This window comes from Mus pahari, chromosome 7 (assembly GCF_900095145.1).
Source record: "Mus pahari chromosome 7, PAHARI_EIJ_v1.1, whole genome shotgun sequence".
NCBI classification, from domain to species: domain Eukaryota; kingdom Metazoa; phylum Chordata; class Mammalia; order Rodentia; family Muridae; genus Mus; species Mus pahari.
The window spans coordinates 112,099,989-112,126,432 of NC_034596.1; positions in this window are offsets into that span (position 1 = coordinate 112,099,989).

Below are 26,444 nucleotides of genomic sequence, written 5' to 3' on the forward strand. Positions count from 1 at the left end.
AGAGAGAGAGAGAGAGAGAGAGAGAGAGAGAGAGAGAGAGCTCAAATTCCTTATGTATCAGAAATTAGCCTTGGACTCTTAATCTTCCTGCCTCTACCTCTCCAAGTGCTGGATTTACAGGCATAGACTATTTTGGCCAACATTCTAAACTTTGAAGGAGACCCAGGAGACAATTTAAGAATTGTCTCCAAACCTAAATTTCAGAATAAACACAGAGATATCTCTTGTTGCTAGGAGACCTGTCTTTAGCATGAACACCTCTGGTAAAATCAAAGCCTCACACATTTAGATTATAATTTTTTGAAGCAATTATGATGTGGTTACCCTTTTAAGAGTGTATCTTAAAAAAAAGAGTGTATCTTGTATATTGCTTAAACTCCTAATATATGTTATTCAAATAATGATTGGGCAAAGAGATTTGTTTGGGCAGTTCTGAGTCTTAAGAGAGAAAGCAAGAACAGCAACTTAAAATTCATGTAATTAAATACAATAGAATTACTTGCAACTGTGTCACTAAATGGGCCTTAAAAACGGACTGGGAAGTTTGGACTATTATCTATAAACAAAATGTGTTTTCTATTGATCCACAGACGCTGCCTTCGATCACCATTGAAGAAAGAATGTCTTCAGGTCTGTCATAGAATATCCAAAGACAACCCTTTAAAAAACCCGCAAGTGCTGCTTTGTCAGGGAAGCCAAAGCCTAGCCAGAGGGTGTCATAAATACCTTGATCACTTCTCGGAGGGTACCCCTGAAATGGCCACTTGAAGATTGTTCTCTAATTCAACCAGACGTAAGAGCAAACTCATTGAAGCTGCATGCAGATGAGGATGATTAGGTTGAAGGAACCTGGGGCTCTGATGTTGTTTCAGCCATGGAGTGAGAAGAAAGCTTTAGAAGACACTTGGCCATGAAAACATTCAACAACAGAAGTGAGCCACATCGTTGGGAAACTTCGTCTTTCCTCATGGAGGCAAGAAGGTGGCTGAGGCTAAGCCAGGCAGCTCACCTTCTCTGTCTTGCACCCATTTTGTTCTTTCCTGTGGTGTGCTTCAGAAAAACACAACAAACACTGCTCATTTTTCTCCTTAGGCATCACCCTTAATAACTTCTGAACCCACTGACAGGTAACAGATGACCTTATAAATAACTCTTCTACACTAAATTTACTTACACTAGGCTGGATCATAGAAATCAAACAATAAACAGTTAACAAAACAAAAGGATGCCATGAAAATATGTTTCTTTCTCTCTCTCCTATTTGTAATTTGGGAAGACAAAGACAGATTCTATTTATCCTTTGAGGTTTTAAAAAAATAAGACTTTGTATTAAAACCTTTAGTGCTCTCCAAGGAATTTTAATGCATTCTAATAACTATAAATCCTCTGTTGATTATTTCAAAAAATGTTTGATTCCAAACAAATTTAAATATTAAATTGTAAAAGGAGATGTTCTGTGATAAAAACAAACAAACAGATCCTGTTCAGAAATCAAGTATCTGTTGGAGGATACAAAAGTGAAAGATGCCAAGCTACCAAACACACATACTGTTGAGCAGGGCCAAAGACTGTTCGGCGGTGTATAGGTGCTGAATGGAAGAAGCTAATGAGAAAAAGAGTGATTGTGACAAGCAATTATGTCACCTATGTGAACAGCTTAATTTTCTAAATTAGCCACTTTGATAATTATGACATCTCATTTGTCTTTTAATTCCACGAGCTCTGAAGTTTACCTTTGATTTTTTCCCCCCAATCAGATAAAAGGCTTTGATAAGCCAACGGTCTATTATGTGTCTAAAAAAATTCAGATTTCAAGCTGATTGACTCTGCTGTTTGCTTCCACAAGAGCAAATGGTTCTCTCTATAAGAGCTCTCCAAACCTTGCATTTCTCGATTCTGTTTGTGATAGTGATGAGCGAGAAAAGGTGGAGATAGAGAGACAGACAAGGTTCCAAAACAAATTAGTAGTGTCAACAGGACTGAAGAGAAAACTGTTCAGCCTACTTTTGTGGGAATAGGGGTGGAGGGGGAGGATGGGATAGGGGTGGAAGGGGAGGCAGGATGGTTTTTGAGTATATCAGAAATTGCTTTAGAAACATCCACTATGCATGCATACCCCACATTACTAAGCTCATTACAAATTTATCCTCATCTGTTTGCTGAAGTGCTTTCAAGATCTTAGAGGACTGTATTCTATTTGTTGTATTGACCCAGGAGTTCAGATTTTTGATGTGTCTAGCTGGTACACTATGTCAATTTCTTGAAAAGGGTTTCCTAATCACTATAGCAGAAAGGATTCATAAAGTGGAATTATAGTCACAGTAAGAAACAATCCTGACCTCTTTGATTCATGAGAACTTCTGTAAACATCCTCTTTCCTACCTGATAAATGATATTAGCAGAAAGATACCCAGATGTGCCAAATGAGGTGAACAAATAATTGCTTTTCTTCTTGACAGGGACATATGCATATGGCTTTGCAGAGATAAGAGCCAAGGATGGGAGCTCGGGGCATAGTACAGTTCCCCAAATACTTAGGAACACCAGGAAAATTATGAAAAAAGGACCATATATGGTTCTATATCGAAGGCTAGGGCATCATCTTAGGGAAGTAATCCTGGGGAATTAAGGCATAGATTGACTGCTGAGAGACAGACACCAACCCACTCCCACACATATCGTATACATGTCCCTATATCACTCCCTCATTTCTTCCTCACCAGGGCCTGACTAGATAGAGCCAGTGAGGGGACCATACTTCTTCACCTTCCAGAGTATGTACATTACCTGTGCCTTCCTTCTATCAGAGCCACCCCTAAGGTTTACTTAAACCCAATATCACCTAGAAAAAGAAAATTTTCATGTATGCAATGAACATTCTGTATTTTAGAGTTGGTGTTACATTAAGTAATTAGAGCCAGTGATTCCTAAACCTGAATCACTATATTTATCTTCTTGATGGTAGTTTCCTGAACATTTCAACAGTAGTGTGAAATCTTGTTGTGTTTGAGGAAGTGTGCTCATATATTTTCATATTTATCAAAAGCTATGCTCTTTGATGACTAAGACTATAGATATGTTTTAGTGGTTCAGAAGTAGTCAACAAACTGTAGCAGATTTTGAAGTGTCTACACACCAGTGACATCAATAGGAGATATTCTGCTGGAGGAAGAGCCAGGTACCAAGTACTAATCAGACTTTAATATATATTCATGGGTTTGGAGAGATGGCTTAGTGGAGGGATGGCTCAGTGCTCTTCCAGAAGACCCAGGTTCAATTTCCAGCACCCACATGTCATCTTATACCTAGCTATAACCGTAGTTCCATGGACCAACACCTTTACACAAGACAAACATGCAGGCAAAACACCAATGCACATAAAATAAAAATAAATCTTTTTTAAAAAATTTAAAAAGAATTAAAAATCAACCATTCTTTTAAAAAATTAGTCAACATGTATAGATTCTTATCAATATATGAGTTTGTTATTAGCCAATTTATATATTTTTATTTTTTACTGTTTTAAAAATTAATTTATGTGTATATGCTGTTCATATACCCACAGGTAATTGCAGAGGCCAGAAGAGGGCATGGTGTTCTCTGGAGCTGGGCTTACAGGAGAATGAGATGTTTGATAGACGTGCTGGGAACTGAACGAGGTCCTCTGCAAAAGCAGCAAGTGCTCTTAAACATTTCTTCATCTCATTTGTTTTGTAATGAAATGGACTCGATATTTTTTTAAATTGAGGTAAAATTTACAAATAGCAAAATTCATCCTTATAAGTATATAGGTTTGCAGGATTTGACAAACACAATTATATAACCTGTTATAATCTATAGTTCTTTTATCTTATTGAGCTGTACTGTGCTTTTTAACTTTTTGTTGATTTTTTTGTAAATTTTACATCATGCACTCCAATCCCACTCATCTCCCTGTTCTTTTGTATCTGCCCTCTGCCCTCTGCAACCTCCCCCTTTAAAATAAAACAAAATAAGATAGAATTAAAAAAAAAAAAATCTTGTCACGGAAGCTGTAATGTGTCGCCGTGTGTGCATAGTATATCCTTTCGTCCACACATCTTTACTTGCAAATGTTCATTGCATCGAGTCATTGGTCTGGCTCTAGGCCTCTGACTTCTGCTACACTGTCAGTACTGGGTCCTTGTTGAGACTCCTCTCAGATATCTTGTTGCTCTGTGTCATGGAGATTCTGCAGCTTTGGATCTGCAGGACTGACCCTTTCACGTGCTCCAACAGATCATAGATGCGGTAGATATGGACTGGGCTAACTCAAAGCTGTGGGCCAGGGACTGGGAGGTAGCTGAGTTTGTTGCCAGCATCTCTCCTCTGCCAGCATCACCAGCATGAGCTCTCCCTGACTAGCTTACCCATGCTGCAGCTGGCAAGGGGCAGGGGCAGAAATCCTGCTCTCACATCCTGAGGGCTGACTCACCAGCAACTTTACCACCAGGGCCTGCTTACCAGGCTGCCCAGGCCAGGTGCAGGGCCAGATCTCTTGAGTGCAAAAATCTACCTTCAACTCTCTGACAAATTCTAGTCTTTTTTTCTGCCTTAGAGTTTTACAGAATGCCATCAAAAGGAACTCTGCACATACAACCTTTCTGATCACCTATAATGAACCCTGATCATCCATTTCATTGTGTGCATCAGCCATTTATTCTTCTTGGTTGATGAGTATTTTCTGTTGTGTGGGAGGACCATTGTTTAATGATCATTTTATGAACCAAAAACCAAAACCAAACCAAACCAAACCAAACCTAAACTAAAACAAACAATCAAAACAAAAAACAAAAAAACACCAAAACAAAACAAAAAACACTTAGGTGGGCAAATGGTTGGGGATATTGCTAACAAAGTACTGAACATGGATTTGAGCTGTAATCAGGGCCTAGCCAAGGAGGTCATATCCAGCGGGATTCTAGAATCTATTCGTGCTGAGCAAGCTCACAAATGCTCTCCTCACAGAGTGCATCGACCCAGAACTTGACTTCATCTCCTTGCACACTGGTCCTCAAGGTCTCTTAGAGAGAATTCTTTTACTCCTTGCACAAGCTTCTGAAAATTCACATTACATATAATTATGCCACCTATTATTTCCTTAGCATTTAAATTTCTTATATATTAATTAATAAATGTAAGCATATCTGTAATATTTTTGACTGTTTCAACTATGTTTAGAAAGAAACTTCTTCCTAGCCAGACATAACTGTGGACACATACAGTCCTTATAGTCAGGAGGCCTAGAGAAAAAGATTGTCTGAGTTCAAGGCCAGGTGTGAGTCAAAGATGATGGAGAGGAGGAAGAGGAGGGGGAGAGAGAAATATTCTTGCATATTGCAAGGAAAGAAAGTTCTTGCATACTTTGTGAAGATTCCTACCTGGTGCTTGTCTTTCTTCCTTTTCAAGGGTGCTAGAATATAGGGCATGCCCTTGACATTTAAATGGATGACCACAGAGAGAGACATTCAGTTCTTTCTTTGGTTTAATATATTTTCAGTTTTTAGATACAATGACAATTTTGCTCTTTCTGACAGTCACATAAATGACAGCAAAGAAAAAGTAAATGTCAGCAGCGAGTGTCCTGGGTGACCCGAGAGCTCTCAGAGTCCTGTGGCATACCTCGCCTGTTCTTGAGTGACTCCATCAGCAGAGTGCTCCCAGGTGACATGAAAGCTCTTAAAGTCTACGGCATACCTTGCCTTTTCATGAGTGACTCCAACAGAAGAAAGGGCAGCAGGAGAAAAATTCCAATTAATACCGTACACATTAGGCTCAGACAGTCAGTCCCACCGTCATTCCTCTCAGGCAGCCTTTATCACAGACTTGCATTTGTAAAGAAACCTCGCAGCTGAGAACCAATTGCATCCAAGCAGACAAAGCAGGTTTTTATTTTTTTGCTACTTTGTTTTATGTGCATGTTCTGTGTATATGGGAGTCGAGCGGTGATGGGATTGTGGAAGACCGCGAAGCCTGTTAATTTTTTTCATAAGATCATTTTTCCTTTGACATGCAATTTGACGCTTAACAATTTTTCTGAAAGTCAAAAGGAATACTACATTCTCTAATTTTCACAGCACTATAAATAGCCCACACAAAACATAATTGTATAAAAGAGATGACACCTCTTTATAGAAGAATTTTCACTGGAAAGATAAAAGGAGGTCAGAACTCGTATGCGAGGCATGTATTTTCAAGTATTCATAAAAATAGAAATCATCACTGGTACGCAAATTCTTCACGATAGACAGTCCCGCAGAAGATGCCAGAGCCAAAGCCATTTCTACAGGCGCCAACTATAGTGAGAATGGAACTCAGCCAAGAAGTGGCTGCTGTGCATTTAGCTCAAGTGCCAACAAAAGGGAGCAGTGTGTGAGTGCAAACACACACACACACACACACACACACACACACACACACACACACACACACACCACATGCTCCAGCTTGGGGAGGGAGGTATTTGCCTGAAACATTTTTTCAGACCTCTGCAATCTGTTTCCTACAGCCAACTGTGAGGTCCTGCAGTGACTCCAGGGCCCAGAGGTGAGATAGTCTGGATCAGAGAAAGAAGAGGTCAGGGAACCACCTGCACAGCCGAGCGGGATGCATCTACAGAAATTTTAGGAGTTTGAGACCCCAGTTACCATGCTTATGCATGAGAGAAAGTGGAGTCAACCCTTTGTGGCCTAAAAATAAGTGCCTGTAACCTGCCAATGTTTTGAATTTACAACAAGGGGCCAACAGACCACTGATTGGCATTCCCCACGCCAATGTCCGTCCTAGACTCACCCAGCTCTGCGGGGGAAGAGACATAGCGGTCTCCAGCGTGCACAGAAGCCAGGTTCCTCCCCCAGATGATGATTGCTTCACTCCCCATCCCTTATCTTCAGGGCTTCTGTGATGAGACCTTGGTTCCCTTAGCTCCTGTAAAGAGAGTACAGCGTGACAGCTTACTTCTTTTCTCCATCCTTAGGAGGATGAGTGTTAGCGCTGCAATGAAAGCTGCGAGTTAAGATTACTTTCCTGGCAGCAAACGTTGCCCTTTTGTTGCTTCCAGGCTCTGTGCATCTCTGTTGATTACTTCCTGCTGCACGCTCCGTTATTACACATAACAAAATGGTGGGAGGGAGGAGGAAGAGAAACGCGGTAGGGTCAGGTTCTCTTTCACCCCATTGCTTGGTTCATTTCTTCCATACTCAGAACTCTCTTTGTCATCAGGGCGAATGGGAACTGGGAAGAAGTGAAAGAGAACTGGGCTTGGGGTAATTTATAACCCCCCGGGAACCAGATCATTTAATACCAAAATGGTACTTTCTCAAAATCTCATCATTCATACCAGAAGCATTTCTTATGGAGTGATATTCCTGAGCTTATGAAAACACTCTGAACAGTTGAACTTGCTTAATCTGTGATCACATTGCCTCTCTGAGGCAAGGGTATTATGCCATTATGGTATTAAAACGCATCAGTGACTTGATCATTTGAAATGCTTTAATAAAAGTGAATTGTTAGCTGATTCTGATTATCTAGTGCCAGGTTTATAGGCTTTTAAGACATTTTCCAGTTGTCAGATATTTTCCTATGAGATATTTAAATATTTAGATTCCATTCTTTCTGGGTATTTCAAATATGGGAAACAGATATCTTAATATCAAAAATATTAACAGTATTTCTCTGAGGGCTGCCTTCCCTAATGTTTTTTTAAAGACTCAAATCATATCCCTTGATTATGTATCAAATCTTTTTGCTTGAAGTAGAGTAAGATGTGGAGACCTAGGATTCTGTCAGGTTAAGATGAAGTATTGGTAAAAGAAATTGGTTATTATGGCCAATTAGAGAGAATAGAATGTGACTTACAAGTCTTACACAAAGATTTCTGTCACAGAGGTAACTGTGAATAAAAATGATTCTGTGGAATAATAAAGTCTGTGTTCAAATGTGTGTTTAACATGTGTCCCTTGATGACATTCTCATTTGCATATATGCATGTGCAAGCTGTGTGAATGCTCCCCCCTTCCATTCATAATATTTTAGCTGGTGAAGTATTAAGAATTGTGCAGGCAGAAACCATCATTCTACCTACTAAGCAAATTATATCTTCCCTTTGAGAAGTATTTCCATCTCATCATGCTGGGAGTTTTCTCCCATTTTAGCTATATTGTAAAAAGTATTCTCTTCAGAGGAAGGAAATACCACAGCAAATAAATAGGAGGCATGTGGACTCAAGACACACATTGTTAGATATGCCCCCTTATAGCCCCACTCTGACCCCAAGTGCATGTATGATCTCCTGTGCCAAGGGAAGTATAGAAAAAGTAAAAGACCAGGTCAAGATGTACCGAATCAGTATAAACAACCACCTCCACCACCAAGCCTGTTAATTGGGAATACCTTCAAGTCAGTTGGCTTCAAAGGTTTATGACAATGTATTCACATGGGAACACCTTAGAATTCTGCCTTTCATACCACAGGCATGATTTGTTCTTTCTTGTAAAGAGCCTGAATTCTAGCTGGGGAAAGAAAAAGAACACTTCTGTGCTATGAAGACATAGAAACAGCCATGGCTTCAGGGAAGTATCTTCCTGCCCTTTGTTTATAGCTGTCTTGGTAGGGACCATCATAGAAGGCCAAGTATATATAGTACTGGGCCTGTTTTGCAATCATATAAGTAAGAAACACCTTCCTGTCCTCGGTAAGATGACTTTGTGAGCTACCACTTTTAGTGAAAAAGATCATCCCACATTTAGAACTTAAAAAGGAAGAAATGCGCCTTCCATTCCATTTCCTTATACCCTGACAGATCTCTGAAGGTAGCAGAAAGCAGTGATTTTTGTTGTCGTTATTCTAGGTCTGGAACTGCTCTTCTCTGGGACTTGTATTTAAGCACATGAGGAAGAGAATCTACATGATCAATCAGCAAGGCATGGGAACAGGCATCTCTAGAGAGGTTACTTTATCCAGCACTATGGAGTCAGGTTTGGGGAAAGCAGACAGAGAAAAATGACAGCATCTGATGTGCTCTAGAGAATGGAGACAATCCCCGTGAGCAATGCGAAAAAGAGGCAGACCTTGATGTTAATGGCATAAATTCTGAATTATGCTCTCATCTTGAGCATCGTGATGCTTAGACACCTGTGAGCTGGGATAGCTCTGCCACCCCAAGCAAAGAGAACTTAAAAACAAGATTCATTTATTTTAATTTTTTATGTGTATGGGTGTTTTGCCTGCATGCATGTCTGTGTTCCATGTGTGTGGAGTACCCACAGTGGCCAAAAGAGGGTGTCAGATGCTCTGGTACTGGAGTTAGAGTTGGTTATGAGACATTTGGGTCCTTTCAAGAGCAACAAGTATTTTTAGTGGCAAAGCCATTTCTCTAGCACCAAAAGGGACTTTAATTTAAGTCTGCACTAGTGCTAATCACAGAGCTATTCACTTTTCTAGGGCACTACTGTCAAAGAAACTTGTCTCAGAGCCTCTCTATGATTGGTAGTTTCTAACTTATTTTCAAATACACAGTGAAATCTCCCCCTGCCTCAGAGAAGAATGGAAGAAAGACTCTAAAATAAGCCATCCTGGGAAAGGTGGTCTGCTCATGGTGAGTGGTGCTGTATCATAAAGTGGGTTTAAGCAGATTTCTCCATCTTGTTTTACCCCTAGGAAAAGCAGCAGAAATGGAATCACTAACTCACATAGTGCCTTCTGGAATTCTTAACCTTATACTGTGCGTGCTTTGTCTAATTATTTACCCACTAGCTCTCTGAAAACTTTCCCTGAAGCACAGATTAGAACTTACTCCTCATTTTTGCCCTTTAATAATGACTAAATATTATCCACGGGGGAAAGACAAACAAAAAGCCACCATGCTAATATAATAATAAATATGGATCAACCATAGCTGCTTCCAACTTACAGGCAAGTATGGGTTCATTATTGAGTATCATTATCTTCTCAAGTCTTGTAAGATTTAAAGTTTAAAGAAAGCTGGCTGCTCATACTTCAGTTATAAACACACATCTTTCCATTCAGGAGTTTGTGGAATGATCGTTGCTATGGTCAATTACTGAATCTAAAAATAGTCTGATCTTATTTTAAACCACTTGTTCTTTCTTCTTAGTCCTCCATGACTTTCTTTGGGGAACTAAATCAAGCATGTTAATCTTTTTATTTGTGTTTTCAGTTAATTGTTGTCCTCTTAAGATAAACCTCTTCAACTGCTGCTATCAGCTCTAAAGGGTGTTCTTGGCTAAATATAATAGATGTGTTTCTGAAACACTGAATGCAAATTGGATTTTTCTAAACTACCTCACATTTATACTTAGACTATAATTTCAGAAGTGCAGTACAAAAGAATGCACTTCAAGAAATGGCCAAATAATTTTCTGATATCTACTTGCAATTATTAAATGGATATGATTTCATCGTTTTAATTTATATAGAACATAACAGAATAGAATCAATAAAGGGACTTTTAAAAATTTCACTGTATAATGGAGGTAACACTTTACCTGAATATTGAATACATTGCTTTGGAAACTCTACCTGCATCTGAAACTAAGGGTAGTGAATTAGAATTTACTCTTTCTCTGATTTTCAATTATTACTGAATTGAAATTTTCACCCATAGAGAACAAAATTGGAACACAATTCTCTGCAATTTAAGATTTGCAACTAGATTTGTTTGACAATTTGAAATTATCATTTAAACATGCAGTCCACATCTGACCTTTCCTGGCCTTTGTGAGAGCTTTGATTTCCTCTTTTCAATACAAGTCAGTGTACTTCAGGATAAAAATTCTGTTGAAAACTGAACCAACTGGAAAGATATGATTCTCTTCTGTGTGTCGGATTCAAAGCCAGGCATGTACATGTTAGTTGTCTTGTCACCCATACCAAAGCCAGAAAGACTATTAATAGGTGTATTTGCTGTTAAGAAAACAATGGTTTTGGGAGTTTGGGTAATTGGCCTGAGGATACAGTGTTAATATGACTGACTGGCCTAAAGATACATTGTTAATATGGCTGATTAGCCTGAGGATACATTGTTAATATGACTGGTGTGGTCTGGAGTTAAAAATAGGTATCAAGGAGACACTGGATTCAAATGCTTGGCTGGGGAAGGGGTGTAACTTCCCTGAGCTTCAGGCTTTCTATAAAATAAGACTTCTTCCAGATTCACTGTGAAACCAAAAACTTGTTCAACATCTCTCAACACCAATTACAAGCTGATCCCGAGTCTAACCTAATCCACAGCCAATGTTCTTCCCCATCCTCTCCCATTTGGACTGGAGCCTTAGGTGAGGAAGCCAAGAGCTTCAAAATAATCTTTTAGACAATTGTTTCCTCAAAACTGGAAGCACAAACTTCAAAGCTGGATTCTACCTCTGAGCATGAATTCTCCTCCTCTTCCTTAAAAGGGTGACGCCAGATGGGGCAGATGCTTTTCTTCTGCTCTGCAAGAGATGTAACTCATTTGCCCAGGGCCCAAGACATACCCCAGCTTTGCTTTACAGGACTCATTCTTAATAATTCTGTCAGACAGAAACTGAAATAAAGAAGCAAATGGCCACTTGCTCATTTTGAACCCATTTCCTCGTTCTTTGTTCCGTTTATCAGGGATCTTGTCATTGAGACACACAGGTAAGCTGGAGCCAGGGAAACCTATAATAGACCCACTTTCAGTCAAGATGGGTTGAAAAGCATCAAAGAAGCTGATGCCCAGAGATTACTGCCGGTGCGCATGTTCCATGGGCTGTGCACCACTACACATCAAATTAAAACTTAAAAAGGCTCTTTGAGCAGTAAAAACGGCTTTTTGGTGTTTTCAGTGTCTGTCATCAGGAAACAAAATTAACCAGCTGATATTCACTCAGTGGAGGCTGCATTTTGTTAGGTTGTGGTAGGGGACAAGGGTATGCAGACTACCCTGTACACATCTACTGTGCGTATTTGCTAAGCCTAAAAGTGAAAAGCTATCATTTATTAAACACTATCTTAGTCCCTAATGAATCTTTCTTATTATTTTTTGTTTTAAAAGTGATTGGGGGGCTGGTGAGATGGCTCAGTGGGTAAGAGCACCTGACTGCTCTTCCGATGGTCCAGAGTTCAAATCCCAGCAACCACATGGTGGCTCACAACAAGATCTGATGCCCTCTTCTGGAGTGTCTGAAGACAGCTATAGTATACTTACATATAATAAATAAATAAATCTTTTTTAAAAAAGTGATTGGAAGCTACTAAGTGAAAAGTATTAGTCAACTATCTGAGAGGGAGAGGGAGAGGGAGAGGGAGAGGAGAAAGGAGAACCTTTAAAAAAACAAACAATGTTTTTTAAAGGTTTGAAATACAGGTTCCCTACAGATGGAGAAAGTCCAGCCTTCTGGGAAGGATGCTGAGAGGTCTTAAGGGGTCTCCACTGTCCCCCTCTGTCATGATTGTTAGTCCTTACCACATTTGCCTGGGCTTTCTGATGGAAATCAGACCTGGATTGGAGAATAGATGAGTCAAAATTGACAGTGCCTTCTGCCTCACTCTGAAAATGTTTGTCAGAGATTAAGAGCACACAGCCACCAGGTAGCACACGGTAGATTTTTTGCCACAATCAGGAGGTGGATGTAGGAAGAGTGTCAGCACTTAGTCATGAGAATTCCACAGTTGGATTTTATGACCGGCGCTCAAGACAGAAATTTTTCTTAAAAGCTGGTGTTCAGGCACTGAGATCTGTGAGTTAAGGTTCTTCCTTAAGCGGCTCTGTCCCCAGTCATCAGTACAGACTCAGTGCGCCAGATTAGATTTTAGATACACTCTTTGTATATATTACTGCTGATATACACAAAACATACATCAAATGCATGCTTTCTTTATGTCTATCATGTACTATGGAGAAAAGAGAGGTCAGATTATGCTGAATAAATAACTCACGAGACTAGATATTCCTCTTCCAAGATGTTCAAAAATTCATGATCTGAATTTTTAGTTTACTGGAGTCAATTTTGTCACATTTTCCCATGAAATGTAGTGATGAAATATAAAAGCTTTATAGGAGTTTCCACAGGTAAGGTACTTGAGAATGGCTGGGAATCACTCAGTTAGCAGAATGCTTGCTTAGCATGCATGAGCAAGCTTGGTTCTATCCCTAACACTGCGTAAGCTTAGCCTAGAGGTTCCTAGTGTTGAGAGGGAGTGGTGGATGCAGGAAGATCAGTAGAGCAAGATGGATCTCAGCTACACAGAATTTGAGGTCAGGATGGGATATATGAGATATTGTTGCAATAAAACAAACAAAACACAGCTTCAGTGTCCCCATCTTCTTCTCCCTTCTTGCTCTCTCCACCACTGGTACCTTGATTACAGACCTTATGGGTTCTATAATCTCTTCCTACTGTCTCTCTTTAATCCCTGCCTTTTCATCAGTCAGACAAAGAGTCTTGAAATTACTCATTCTTCTTACAATCTTTTTAATTTTATAAACTTTATTATAAGAAAAATCTTGCAAGTAAAGATAAAATATTATCAGACCCAAGGTCTATATAAATAACTCAATGAGCTTCTCTATAGATGGAATTAGCATTTGGAATGTGAAGCTTCACATTAAATTTTACACTTCCAGTATAGAATATATTGTATGTACATATCCACCATCAAAACCAAGAATAAAAAGAAAAGAAAAAGAAAAATCCACCCAAATTTCACACATAAATCTCTTGGGTTCAGCTTTTCTTAAATCAAGTTAATCTGGGATTTATCACACAGAGCTTCCCTGGATAGAAATCTAACCAATAATATATGCAAATAAGTATATGGGAGGGTACAGAATAACGCAAAGAAAAGAGAACAAGAAAGGCTAAAAAAGTGTTAAATTTCAAACCTGGGACAAGCAACTGAGGTGCCTATTTAACATATCAAAGCACACCTGGCCTCCAGGTTCTCCCCACACTCCCATTCCCTGCCCATTACAGGGAGTGGCTGGCACACCCCACACCCTACCCTGAACTTTTCAGCGGGGTGGAGAGTGGGGGGGGGGTGCTGGGTTGCCCTTCTCTCAGAAGCTCTTCTCTATATAATCCAGACATTTTGGTTACCTACTCTTTACAACCCTCTCTGAGTGTTCTCTCTCTCTCTCTCTCTCTCTCTCTCTCTCTCTCTCTCTCTCTCTCTCTCTCTCTCTCTCTCTCCTCTTCTCTTTCTGCTCCCTCTCTGCCTTCTCTTTCTGTCCCCCCTCTGTCTCTCTATCTGCAAGGCAACTTCTTTAGCCTGAGACTGGTGAACTCGCCAAGGAACTGTTCTCAAATACACCTGCTTTTATACTTTTAATTCAACTTGAGTTGGTTTATTATGTAGGCAGAGAAACCTGTTAATAAGTAGATGAGAAACCTTTTGAAACAAAGGTAGGGCTGCAAGATGATTTTGAAACATGTTTGCCGTCTCCTGGAACAGGCAGTACAGAGCCATTTGTAGTTAAGGTTACAAATGGGGCATAGCTGAATATTTAAAAAACAGACATTTAATCTCAAAAAAGGAGTGAACCTAGTTTATCTTTACTACAAGATGGCTTTTAAGCCTAAGATGGAGGCTGGCTGTTCCTTCAGTTGCTTACACTTCTAAGCAACCTAAGGTGACTTGGGTCTTGGTTCTGACTAAAGGATCCTGATTTTCTCAGGATTGAGCAAAAATGGAGGCTTTCCCAGGTTTGTGATTTTTTTCCTAATTCTTATTTTTTTTAAAGATTTATTTATTTATTTTATATATGTGAGTACATTGTCACTTTCTTCAGACACACCAGAAGAGGGAATCAAATCACATTGAAGATGGTTGTGAGTCACCATGCAGTTGCTGGGAACTGAACTCAGGACCTCCGCAAGAGCACTCAGTGCTCTTAACTGTTGATTCATCTCTCCAGTACAATTCTTAATATTTTAAAGGCATATAAAGTTCATTTCCTGTCAGGAGAAATAAAGAATAAGAATGTAGAGGTGTAGATGCAGAAGCAGTACTCAGCAATCCATGTGTGCTGTTTTTACAACTTCAGCAGTGAACAGACACACTGTGTTTTGAAACTCAGAGGCACAGATTCATAGGTGTTGGCAAGATTTGTGTATTGCTTGACTTTGTAAGAAACCATGGCTCCTTGTGCCGCTCCCTCTTCTGTCTCTCTCAAGTTTAATTGCGAATGTATAGATAGATGTATGTCTGTGCACCACTTGCATGCCTGGTGCCCACAGAGGCCGGAAGAGGTCATTGGATCCCTGGAGCTAGCATTACAGGTTCTTGACAGGGGCACTGGGAATGAAACCGGGGTCTTGTATAGAGAGCAGTTAGTGCCTTAACTATTGAGCTCTCTCCCAGCTCCACTAGGCTTCTTGATGGTACTGAGTTCCATCAGTCTCCAGTGGATAGTCTTCAGGTTGGAGGGAAATGAGGAAAGATTAATGAGGTAACTCAGGGGAGAGAAGTGTAATGGAGACCCACGGAGTCCCTTAAAGAGTGAGCACTGAGGATTCCAGAGCTGGCTGTGGAGAGAAGCCATTGCCACGTACTGACATGTAACTAAACTCTCAGGACTTCAGACTTGAAGATTTCTCATTTTCTTGGGAACTCTCTCTCTGCTTTTTCATCCAGAGGATGCCTTCCAGAGAATTCCCTTTGAAAGTCCTAGGGAAAGTTTTGCATCCTAGCCTCCATCTTTGCTGCTTTTGTAAAGATAACGCATGGACCCTCACATCTGCAAGAACCATAGTCTCTGAATTCTTATTCACTGCAGTCATTCTGGGAATAAGAGGTCCGGAACCATCCCGCTTTCAGGTCCATATCCCTGATCCTAAAGTCAGATTAAATCTAAGCAGTCCAGGTCAAGGTATGGTCCCACCCACCATAGACTAATCACTGGGCTTCAGTCTCACCCTGTAAGGTGCTCTGATGAGTTGTTAGAATTGTGTGAAATCTCTTCCTAGGAGACAAGTTTCCACTCTGACTGCCACCTCTTTCTTCTCCCAGTATGAGATTTCTGGGATAATTCCTATTTAGGGGGAGTTCATTGTTTCTAGAATCTGAAAGCTGGGTTGAAAGACACACAGTTCTTTTTTTTTTTTTTTTAACTTATTTATTCATCTATTGTTAGAGTGTGAGTGTGCCATGGTGTGTGGGACAGAGGAAGTTGGGGCTCTTCTTCTACAATCTGCATTCCAGGGATTGAGTTCAGATCATCGGACTTGGTAACAAGTGTCTTTGTCTACTGAGATATCTCAAATCCTGAACTACAGTCTTTTTTAAGACAAGGTCTCACTATATAGACCTGGTTAGTCTGATACGCAATATCACTCACTAGGTAGACAAGGCTGACCTCTACCTAACAGAAATCTGCCTGCCTTTGCCTCCCAGATGATTAAAGGCATGTGATGGTGGTTCTGGATGGAGAGGAATGGACTTTTCTTCACTCTTTTCACATATACTTCTTAAAAAGCAAAGCAACACATTTTTAAAGCAACATATCTTTATAAGCATGTATTAATTGTACAAAATGAGGTTCGTTGTAACATTTTCCTACATCTATACCATATATGAACACTTTGGTGCATCTATTGCTCTCTTGCCCCTTGTCCTTCACATTGATCTTCTTCTCCTTCCCAGATAGTGCTCCCTTCGGCTTGCATGTCATCTTTAATATTATCTAGATTCTGCATAGGAAATAACATGGAGCCCTTGTCTTTCTGAGTCTGGCTGTTTTGCTTATCATGATGATTTCCAATTATATCCATTTTCCTTCAAACAACATGATTTCATTCATTATTACTGAATTCTGCTTCTGTGGTTTTTGTCCATTCATCAGCCGTTGGGCACCTAGGCTGATTCTATAACCTGGCAACTGTAAACCATGACCCTATTAAACTGCCCAGAGTTCTTGTTAGTCACTTAAAACTCTCTCTCTCTCCTTACAAAGTAGACTGAACTTTGAATGGGAAGGAGAGAACAAGATGAGCCCTGACCTCTGAACCTTCTTTGGGATGAATTATGTTTAAATATGTTATAAGAAGGCTGGAAGGGAAAGAGCATTAATCCTAAATGAAGGATTCCAAAGTTGGAGGCACATGTACACTTGTAGTGACAACTCTGGAATTTTGTTTTGTTTTAAAAACACAGGCATATTATAACAATATGTATGTGTTTTAATACCAGGTGTGGGCATTTGGGGTTGTTTTGGATTACCTGCAGCAGCTGACTATGATTTGTCTAGTGCCATATCAGAGGTGTGATTTTGCCAGCTGCAGATAGTTTCTGCAATTGTGCAACGTTTGAAATTTTGGGAACTTTTCAGAGGTCATATAAATGCTAGAGCCTTGCACCAATCTTGCTAGGTAAGATTGGTGGTTGTTGGTCATTTGGGGTTGGTTGTGCCCTTCCCTGAGCGCCTTGACCACTGGATGGCTGCAGTTGGTGGTTGCAATTTGTTTATAGTCATGCTCAAAGAAGAAACAAGAAGAAAAATATAAGATTCACAGACCTCTCTCTCTCTCTCTCTCTCTCTCTCTCTCTCTCTCTCTCTCTCTCCTCTTATCTCTTTTTCTTTCTTCTCTCTCTCTTCTCTCTCCTCTCTTCTTCTTCTCTCCTATCTAATGATAGTGGGTGAAACTGGGTGGGGAGCGGGGATAAAGGGTGGAGAGAAAAAGAACCCACAAAGCAGCAAAGACCAGCTACATACATTCTTGATAAATACACAACTCATGATAATATTTTCCTAGTAAGACACACTAGTGCTTGAACTAATGCTTGGTAGTGTGCAGCAACCAATAATCACTTAATGAATGGGAATATTGGACCAGAGTGGCACAGAGATGACATCATAATAATGGTTAGTATTTGTGGACTTACTATATGTCATTGACTATATCATCTGTAACTTTGAATAGACTGATACAATAGATTTTTTGCTCATGTTTCCACAAGTGAAGAAGCTGAAGTTCATGAGTTTGAGGTAAACCAGCTGAGCCAGAATTTGATTTAGTGTGATTGCAAAGTTTGTCTTTTGTCATACCATGATTATGCTGTAGGAAGAAGATACCTCTTTAGTGGGAAGATGTTGGTTCTTTGAGATTTGTTCCTCGATATGTACACCTGACCCCCAGGGCATTACTCTACTGTGAACACCTGACCTACCAGAGCATTACCTCACTGTGTACACATGATACCCAGGACGATACTATATCAGAGTTCTTTAAAAGAATCTCAGTTTCATCTACTCTAGACTTTAGACATTTCTAGGAGGCTGCTAGATACAAAGGGACTCACAGCTGAAAGTCAAGATGTAAGTGGAAATCTATGTAATCCATATCGTGGCTGCTGGGGGCTTGCAGGGCAGAGCTGGGATATTGTAAGTGACCAGAAACACTATGAAAGTTTGTCTGACAAGACAGGAGATTCACAAGTCTACAGGTTTCAAGCAAAAAACTGTAAGATGCCCAGTGACATCATCAAGAAAGTCTACAGGTTTCAAGCATAAGACTGTAAGATGCCCAGGGACATCATCAAGAAAGTCTACAGGTTTCAAGCATAAGACTGTAAGATGCCCAGNGACACCATCAAGAAAGTCTACAGGTTTCAAGCATAAGACTGTAAGATGCCCAGTGACATCATCAAGAACCTACCTACTTCCTGCTTCCTTGTCTCACTTTTCAGATCCAGTGCTAAACTGATTTCCCTCAAGGGTAACAGGCTGGAGCAGATGTGACTCATGGGGCAGGACAGATATACACTGGAATACAATGGAATATGCTTTCAGACTAGAAAGCTTTAATTTAACTGTGATTATACTATTAGGGACCAGGCTTCTAATTCTGACAAAATGGAATGAGATTAGTTAGGAATCTAAAAAGGGACAGGTGCTAGGAAGGTATAACATTAAAGTACTACTACTATTGACAAAAGTAACTCAAATGTTGTAATTTTAGTACAGAGCAGTGATGACATTGGTTATCAGAATGACCATGACCTTGGGCAGAGCCTTCAACCCAAAAAAGAGGAAATGTGTGTGTGTATATACATACATACATATTTATATACATATATATATATATATATATATACATATATATATATATATGTATATATAGTGAAAGTTTTTAATCATAGGATGGTGTTAGAAATTTACATAGAAAAATTACTTCTGTGCAAATAGCCACACATTTGGAGAGATAATGCTATTAGCATTGAACAGTTAGGATAACTTGCATAAATGATCGATTTTGCTATTGTTAGGTATAGGTCTCTAAAAGCAACCATTTAGTTTCCCTAAACATGCTCACTGGGAGACAGTACAATGTGAGGGTTAGTAGTATGTATTGAGCTCTGTATACCTGGAGGGAATCCCTTATCCCACCATAGAACCTTAAGTCTTTCCAGGAAGTCCCTTAACTCTCTGTTACTGGTTTCCTCATCAACAGGTAAGACAGCAATGGCAAGAGATGCTATGTGAATTAATGAATGGGAAGGGTTAGGACAGCACTGGCCCTGCGCAGTGGGATATGATCGATAGCACCCTCCTGTTGACAAGAGAATCCTGCCACAACTCTGTTCTACTACGTTGCCCTTTACCCCTCCCTCCACCACCTTCCTGGCCCTCACAGCTTTTTTCAGGAGGTATTTATTCAAGGGCTGCCCTGAAGACCGGGACTTCGCTCCCTCCATCCTCCCTGCTTAAGCCCACAGGCTGCTGGCATTTGACTTCAGAGGTTGGCCTTTCTTGTTTCACAGGAAACAAAATGGAAGGCTGGCATTGCCAGCTGTCTGGTGTTTGCTGGGGAATGTCCCCCCTCCTTCCCCACCATTTTTTCATAGTTCACCTATCCGCGTGTGCAATTGCATGCCTCTCCCGCACACGCTACTTGCCAACTCTATCTCCAGTAATTACTCTGTTTTAGTCCACTGCAATGTACCTGCCAACAATCTGAACGGTGCAGGTGGCAGAGCGCTGTCTGCGCCCCCATTTGCATGCACCCTGTGGTGGCTACCTAAAGCTAAGCTCTGACAAAGAGGACAATGACAGAGGCCCAGCTTGCGCCAGCGCTACTCAATTTACCATGCCATAGCTTCCTTTGCTTTCCTTTGTGTACTATTTACTGTTTATTCATTCTCTTTTAAACACTCCTGTCCCCCATTTTTTTTCTTCAAGGAGGTAAGGTAAGAGCCAGCACTATGTGAGATCCTGGGAAGTTAAAGTGCTCTCAGTTTAGCAAGGCACACCTCCTCTTTTCCCAGCATCCACCTTGAATAATTAAACATGCAACCCTTTTGATTTAGGAAGAGTACTTTTTTTCCCCTTTTGACCTTTATCAACAGAGATATGTTTTTATAGTGTATTCTGAGTTCGTTTAGGGAACGTGACAAATAACTAAAAAACGATGTTTCTTTCTTTCTTTCTTTCTTTCTTTCTTTCTTTCTTTCTTTCTTTCTTTCTTACTCTCACCATTTTTTTTGCTCATCGATTCTTTTTTCTTTATTTTTTTGAAGAGAGAATAAAAACACTTTGGGTTTGGGGATGGAATTTTCTAAGACTGGCTTGGACTTAACGGTTATCCAAACAAAACAAAACAAAAAACACAAAAAACTTCATTATTTTAAAATTGGTGAGCTACATTCTTTCAATTATTTTTGAATTATGGAAAAAATACAGTTTTCCCACTTGGACAATGGCCTCCAGCCATTTACTGGTCTGACTCTGACTCAAACACAGAGATCAGCTCCAATCGAGCAGCCTGGTGCGCTGTGGACAGTGAAAAGGAATCCGAATTTGAAGTGGTGCGTCCACATCTCTCCACACCACAGCTTTCTGAAATTACAAGGCTGAGTGTGCAATTATTACATTTTTTACTCAATCGGTTTTAGAGTGCTTCTGCTAAAACTCTCATTTTCAAGCAGTCCAATGAAGTATCACTGGTCAAAAGGCAAGAAGGCTTTCTGTGGTTGCCTGCTAAGTAAAGTGGGGGTGCAGATCGTTGGGAGCCCCTGTGGGCTTCCAGAGCCCTATGTGATCACAATTTCTTTCTTCAGGAATAGTGCTTCTCTCTCCCTTGCTCCAGTGTCTCTGGTCTTCTTTATACCCTGCTTTTCTTCCTTTTCTTCTTCTTATTTCTTTCAAGGCCAAAATAAAGCATTAGGACATGCAGGTAGCATTAATTTGTCCTGGCCAGGTGAAGGGCAGTCCATGCTTGCATTCCTTTTCTGCCCAAGATGCTCTCTGTATTACTAAAGGTACTCAACTACCCTTTAGGTAGAATTTTAGCATTCAAAATGACTGCTACAAAGCCTTAGGTTATTTCACCTTATGAAACTTCTATAAGAATTGCTTATTTTATGATCTAAAAAGGTCTTAGGTATCCTGTGTGCAAAAATCCCAAACCAAACCAAACCAAACCAAACCAAAAAACAAACAAGAGACAATTTGGATATAGAAATCTCCTGGGCATTTTTTTTAAAACGTGAAAAAATGAAACTGGGGCCAAGGAAAAGAAGAGAGCATTGGTTCATTTCTACATAGTCAACATGGTTTTTTTGAGCACCAATTATGCACCATCTCCACATATCAGGCTCTGGAGATCCAAGGCTGAGCAAAGCCCTCCATGAGTAGACTAAATCATGGTGTCCCACATGGTGTACATAAGCAAAGCACAATGTATACTAGAAATCAAGAGACCATGAGGAGAGGCTTGGAAGCCAGGCTTTAGTTCTGCATGGTGTGGACTATACAAGGGAAGGCTGCTGTGTGTATGACTTGCTGATTGCAAGAAAACATCTGGGATCCAGCTTTCCAAGACCTATGCTTTGAGACCAACCTTTCTCCATCTCCCTTGGAAGCCTGGCAAGAAAATTAAAAACAGGATTCTAGCTGTTCCATTCTTTGAATTTGGACATGCTTCCATCTGTCCCCTTGAGCCTGGGAGTTACTTCCAAATCAGATCTGTTCCAAATTAGATGAACACCTTCATGCTTCTGCTGCCTTTCACAGGGTGGTGCCACCAGGACTGTGCAGTATACTGCTTGAAAGATGGCTACTTTTACTACAGTAGTAGAAAACAAAGTAAATAAAAATACAGTTCTTCATTCCATAATAAATACAGAGCTGAAAGAATTTCTAGTTTATTTGTTTTATTTTTTTTCTAGCCAGACTGATTTCTAAAATATTTGAGGTGACATGTAAACATTTACATGAGACAGTAAGATTTATCAGATACTGCAATCGCCACAAAAGGGAAATGGAGGCTTATAAACTCCAAGGGTGTATATTTAAAAGACCAGTGCATTGAAAGCCTTTGGTTCACACAGCAATCAAGACAAGAAAAATAATTTTAAGGACTGCGGATGTAGTTAAGATAGAGTGTTTGCCTAGCAGGCAGCCCTGAGTTAGCACTACCTAAACTGGATGCGTTGGTTGACACCTGTAATCCTAGCATGGTGGGGGAAGGGGAGCACACACAGGAGAAATTCAAAGTCCTCCTCAGCTCCTTTTGGAGTTAGAGATGACCCTGGAGCACAGAGGCCCTGTCAGGGAAAGTGAGGGAGAAGTTTACAATGGGAGCTTGTCTTTTGTGAGAGTAACTCAACAGATGCTCATATAGGAGCTACAGGCTGAAGAGGCAGCATGGGGAGGGACTCACTTCTTAAGCCCATTGACACATTTCCTGGTGGTTTTTCTTTCCATTTCAAAGTAAGTTTTGTTTTCCACACTGACTCTTCCTTCCTTCCTTCCTTCCTTCCTTCCTTCCTTCCTTCCTTCCTTCCTTCCTTCCTTCCTTCCTTCCTTCCTTCCTTCCCTCCTTCCTCTCTCTCTCTCTCTCTCTCTCTCTCTCTCTCTCTCTCTCTCTCCTCTCTTTCTTTCTTAGAAAACCTTCTCCTTGAAAGAATCAGGAAAGGCTATTTTAAAATATATTTACTGTGTCTATCAAAATGATCACATTCAATTCATATTTGAAACTTTCCACAGATACTGTGGACTTGATCCAACTGTAATACCGTTTCTTCGGTAGCCACACAGCTGTAAAATGAATTCTTTGCCATTAATCACTTAGCTGTTTTAGTTGGTTTATGTGTTAGTTGGTGGCAGCAGAGAAATGAAATATGTCACTCCTATGGCATTGACTGTGACTTGAATGTAAACATGGGGATCTGTGACTCCAGCTCTGGTTATAGTCATCTCATCTTGTGCCCCTCACTGAATGATGGATTCATCAGTTCAGTAAACGTCCAGAAGGTGTTCACCAATCACTCTCTGCTAGATGTGCCGCTGGGTGGTAGTGAGCTTCAGAAAGAGAAACAATGTAAAAATAAATAGAAGCAAGTTAACTTTTATTTTGAATGGAAGTGAAGACCACAATGTATTTTCCAAGAAGAAATGATTTCCAATTTAAAAAGTACACTCCCTGAGACAATGCCTGTCTTGCCAAGGGGGAAATTATTCACTTTTCAAAGTTTTCTAAAATTAACTCTATTAACAGAACACTTAACAAATCTCTACATTTTTATTCCATAACTCAACCAACATATGAAAGATGAAAGTAGTCAGTCACATCAAATCTGTAATAAATAATTACATATAACACAGATTGAGTTGACAAAGAAGGTTAAAGTCAACTCTTTGTTTCATTTGTCAATGGTCTTTTGTCTCTAGGTCACCACATAGTGACAGAAATAAGAATAATTCTCAACATCATTCTGTTTAAAATATATTGGCACAATCTGTAAAGCAAGTGTGATGGTTTGAATATGATTGGCCCATGGAAAGTGGCACTATTAGGAGGTGTGGTCTTGTTGGAGTAGGTGTGCCCTCGTTGGAGGAAGTTCATCACTCTGGGGGTTGGCTTCGAGGTCCCATACTTAAGCTTTGCCCAGTGTGGAAGAGACCCTCCTTCTGGCTTCCTGCTGAAAACACAGTAGTCCCCTCCTGGCTCCCTTCAGGGCAAGCTGTAGAACTCTTAGCTCTTCCAGCACCAAGTTGCCATGATTCCTCCCTTGATGATAATGGACTGAACTCTGAAACTGTAAGCTAGCCCCAATTAAATATTTGCCTTTATAAGAGTAGACTTGGTCATATAATTTTTCTCAGAAATGTTTATTTCTAACTAAAACAGGAAGATAAATTAAATGTGGTTTAGTAAATATTGGTTTGGATTTTCTTAGAGAACATCCACAAGCATCACTGTCAAAGCTTGTATTCTCCTTGTAGGCTTCAAGGTAAGAGCACAGGCACTGGCCCAGATATCAAGATAAAGACCAGATTTTATTCTCAAAGCACCACAGATGAGCCCAGGTTGGAGAGAGTCTTCTTCAGCTAAGTCACTTCCTCCTCAAGATTCTGAGGTCTTGGGTTATCACTTAATAGAGTCATTTGATTAAACCAACTGTAAAAAACCATTTCTTGGATATTATGAATAACTTTCAGAGCTTTGAGTTTGATGACAGAGAATCTGACATCTTCCTTTAATGAGAGAGCACGGGTAGTTAGGGTATAGACCCTGAAATTGGCTTTTGTTAAGAGAGAATTGAAAACCAGGGTAAAGGGCAGGACCAATTGAACTAGGATAGAGGTTCCATAATAGTCCAGTGGTAGGCTTTTATACAAGGTTCTCATGTTTACACCATCCTCACATTATAGTACAAGCAACATTGAGGGCAGAGTAACTACTCAGCTCTCTGTTGCATCAACATTTACTCAGATACTCCACTGGGCAAAGGAATCTATCTCCTATCATGTGAGACATGATTCATCTTTATATAAGGAGGAATATATATATGACTGTGTGTGTATATGTGTGTGTGTGTGTGTGTGTGTGTGTGTGTGTGTGTGTGTACTGGCTGGGCCATCCCCAAACTTCTATGTTGCTAACACCTCTCCTCTGATACTCCTGAATTATTAATTCCTAAAGTCTATATTTCATCTTTTGCTACCATAGACCCAATGGGGGTAGGGGAGTACCCCTGGAGCAGCTCTTCCCCAGCTCTTACATGATTGTATTTTTTCCCTTCTGCGGCTCTCAAGCCTGGATCTTATTCCTTCCTTGGCATGGTGATTCTGCTTCTTTCTCAGTTCCCTTGCCCATGAATCCTAAAGTCCTACCTCTGTCTCCCTGCCCAACCATTGGCCACCAGCAACTTTATTTACCAATTAAAGCCAACTGGGGGCAGGGAGCCTCAGCATCTTACATGTAGACATGTGAATTCCCATGTAATTTTGGGAACCCAATTAATATAATACAAACAATAAACCAAATCTACAATACATTTGAGTGTGTTGGGAGTTTTATGGAGACCATACTGCCATTTTGTCTTATGGAGCGACCTAAATCAGTTTATTAGGTATTAGAAATCAACAATTCCAAACTTGAGCTAGCAATAGCTATTTGGTCAATGTTTATTGAGGCCAGATTTGTACTGAGAGATGAACAAGTGATCTCAGTATAAGGTCTTCCAAATGGAGATTTTTGAATTACCCTACAGTCAGACTGAGGGTGTGTACGTTGGGATGGAGAATTTGGAACCCATGGCTGGGCCCAGGTCTAAGTAAAGTCTTATAGTGTCATCTAACTTCTGGAAAGACCAAATGTCCCTGGAACATAAGGGAGGTCTCCAAAACCTACATTTCTACAGTTAAGGAGTGCAGGGCCACTGGAGAATTCAGAATTCTCCAATCAATGGAAAATCTCTGGTGTCATCAACTGAATGAGCCTTAAAGTTCCAGTGCACCAAGCTCCAGAGAGCCCTCAAACCTAACTAGGGCACCTCAGATTTAGGCTCACGATTTCCTTCTCTCAGTGGGTTTTTGTTCATTTGTTTGTTTTGTTTTTGAGTTATGTGTGTGCTTTGGTTCAGATGAAGCATGGCCTCTCACCTAGGCCAGATGGTGTCAGTACAACAGTAGGTGAGACAGGAAGGAAGGAGACAGAGGGTGAAAAGAAAAGGCTGCCTGAGAGAAATAGTGTTTTGGGCCAGGGTGCCTAAGAGAGCTGTGGAGCACTAGGAGAGGGGAAATAAAGGGGGTAGGAGAGATGACCCCCATCCTGCCAGAGCTTGGAGAAACTGGGCAGGCAGACAGGGCTAGGGTGGGGTGGGGGGAAGGAATGCCACCTGTGTTCTTTATGCTGCCAGATGGGCTTCTGGCTGTGGGAAAACACAGAACCCCAGTCCCTGGAGGTGGAGAGGGAGTAGTCCAGGGACCCTGGGCCTCACAGAGTCCAGGGATGACAGGTTCTAGCTCTTAGGCATTGCAGGATGTAGCTGGATGCTGCAGAAGAGCTGAGAACGAAGTGGGGGCCCCGGGGCCGAAGGGAGAGGGGACAGGGGGAGAAGGCCCTGGGTGGTTCCCAGTGGTCACCTCTTTGGTCGGGTCTGGCATTGGAAACACTGGAAGGCCTTCCTGAGGGAGATTAGATGGGGCTCTTTAGGGG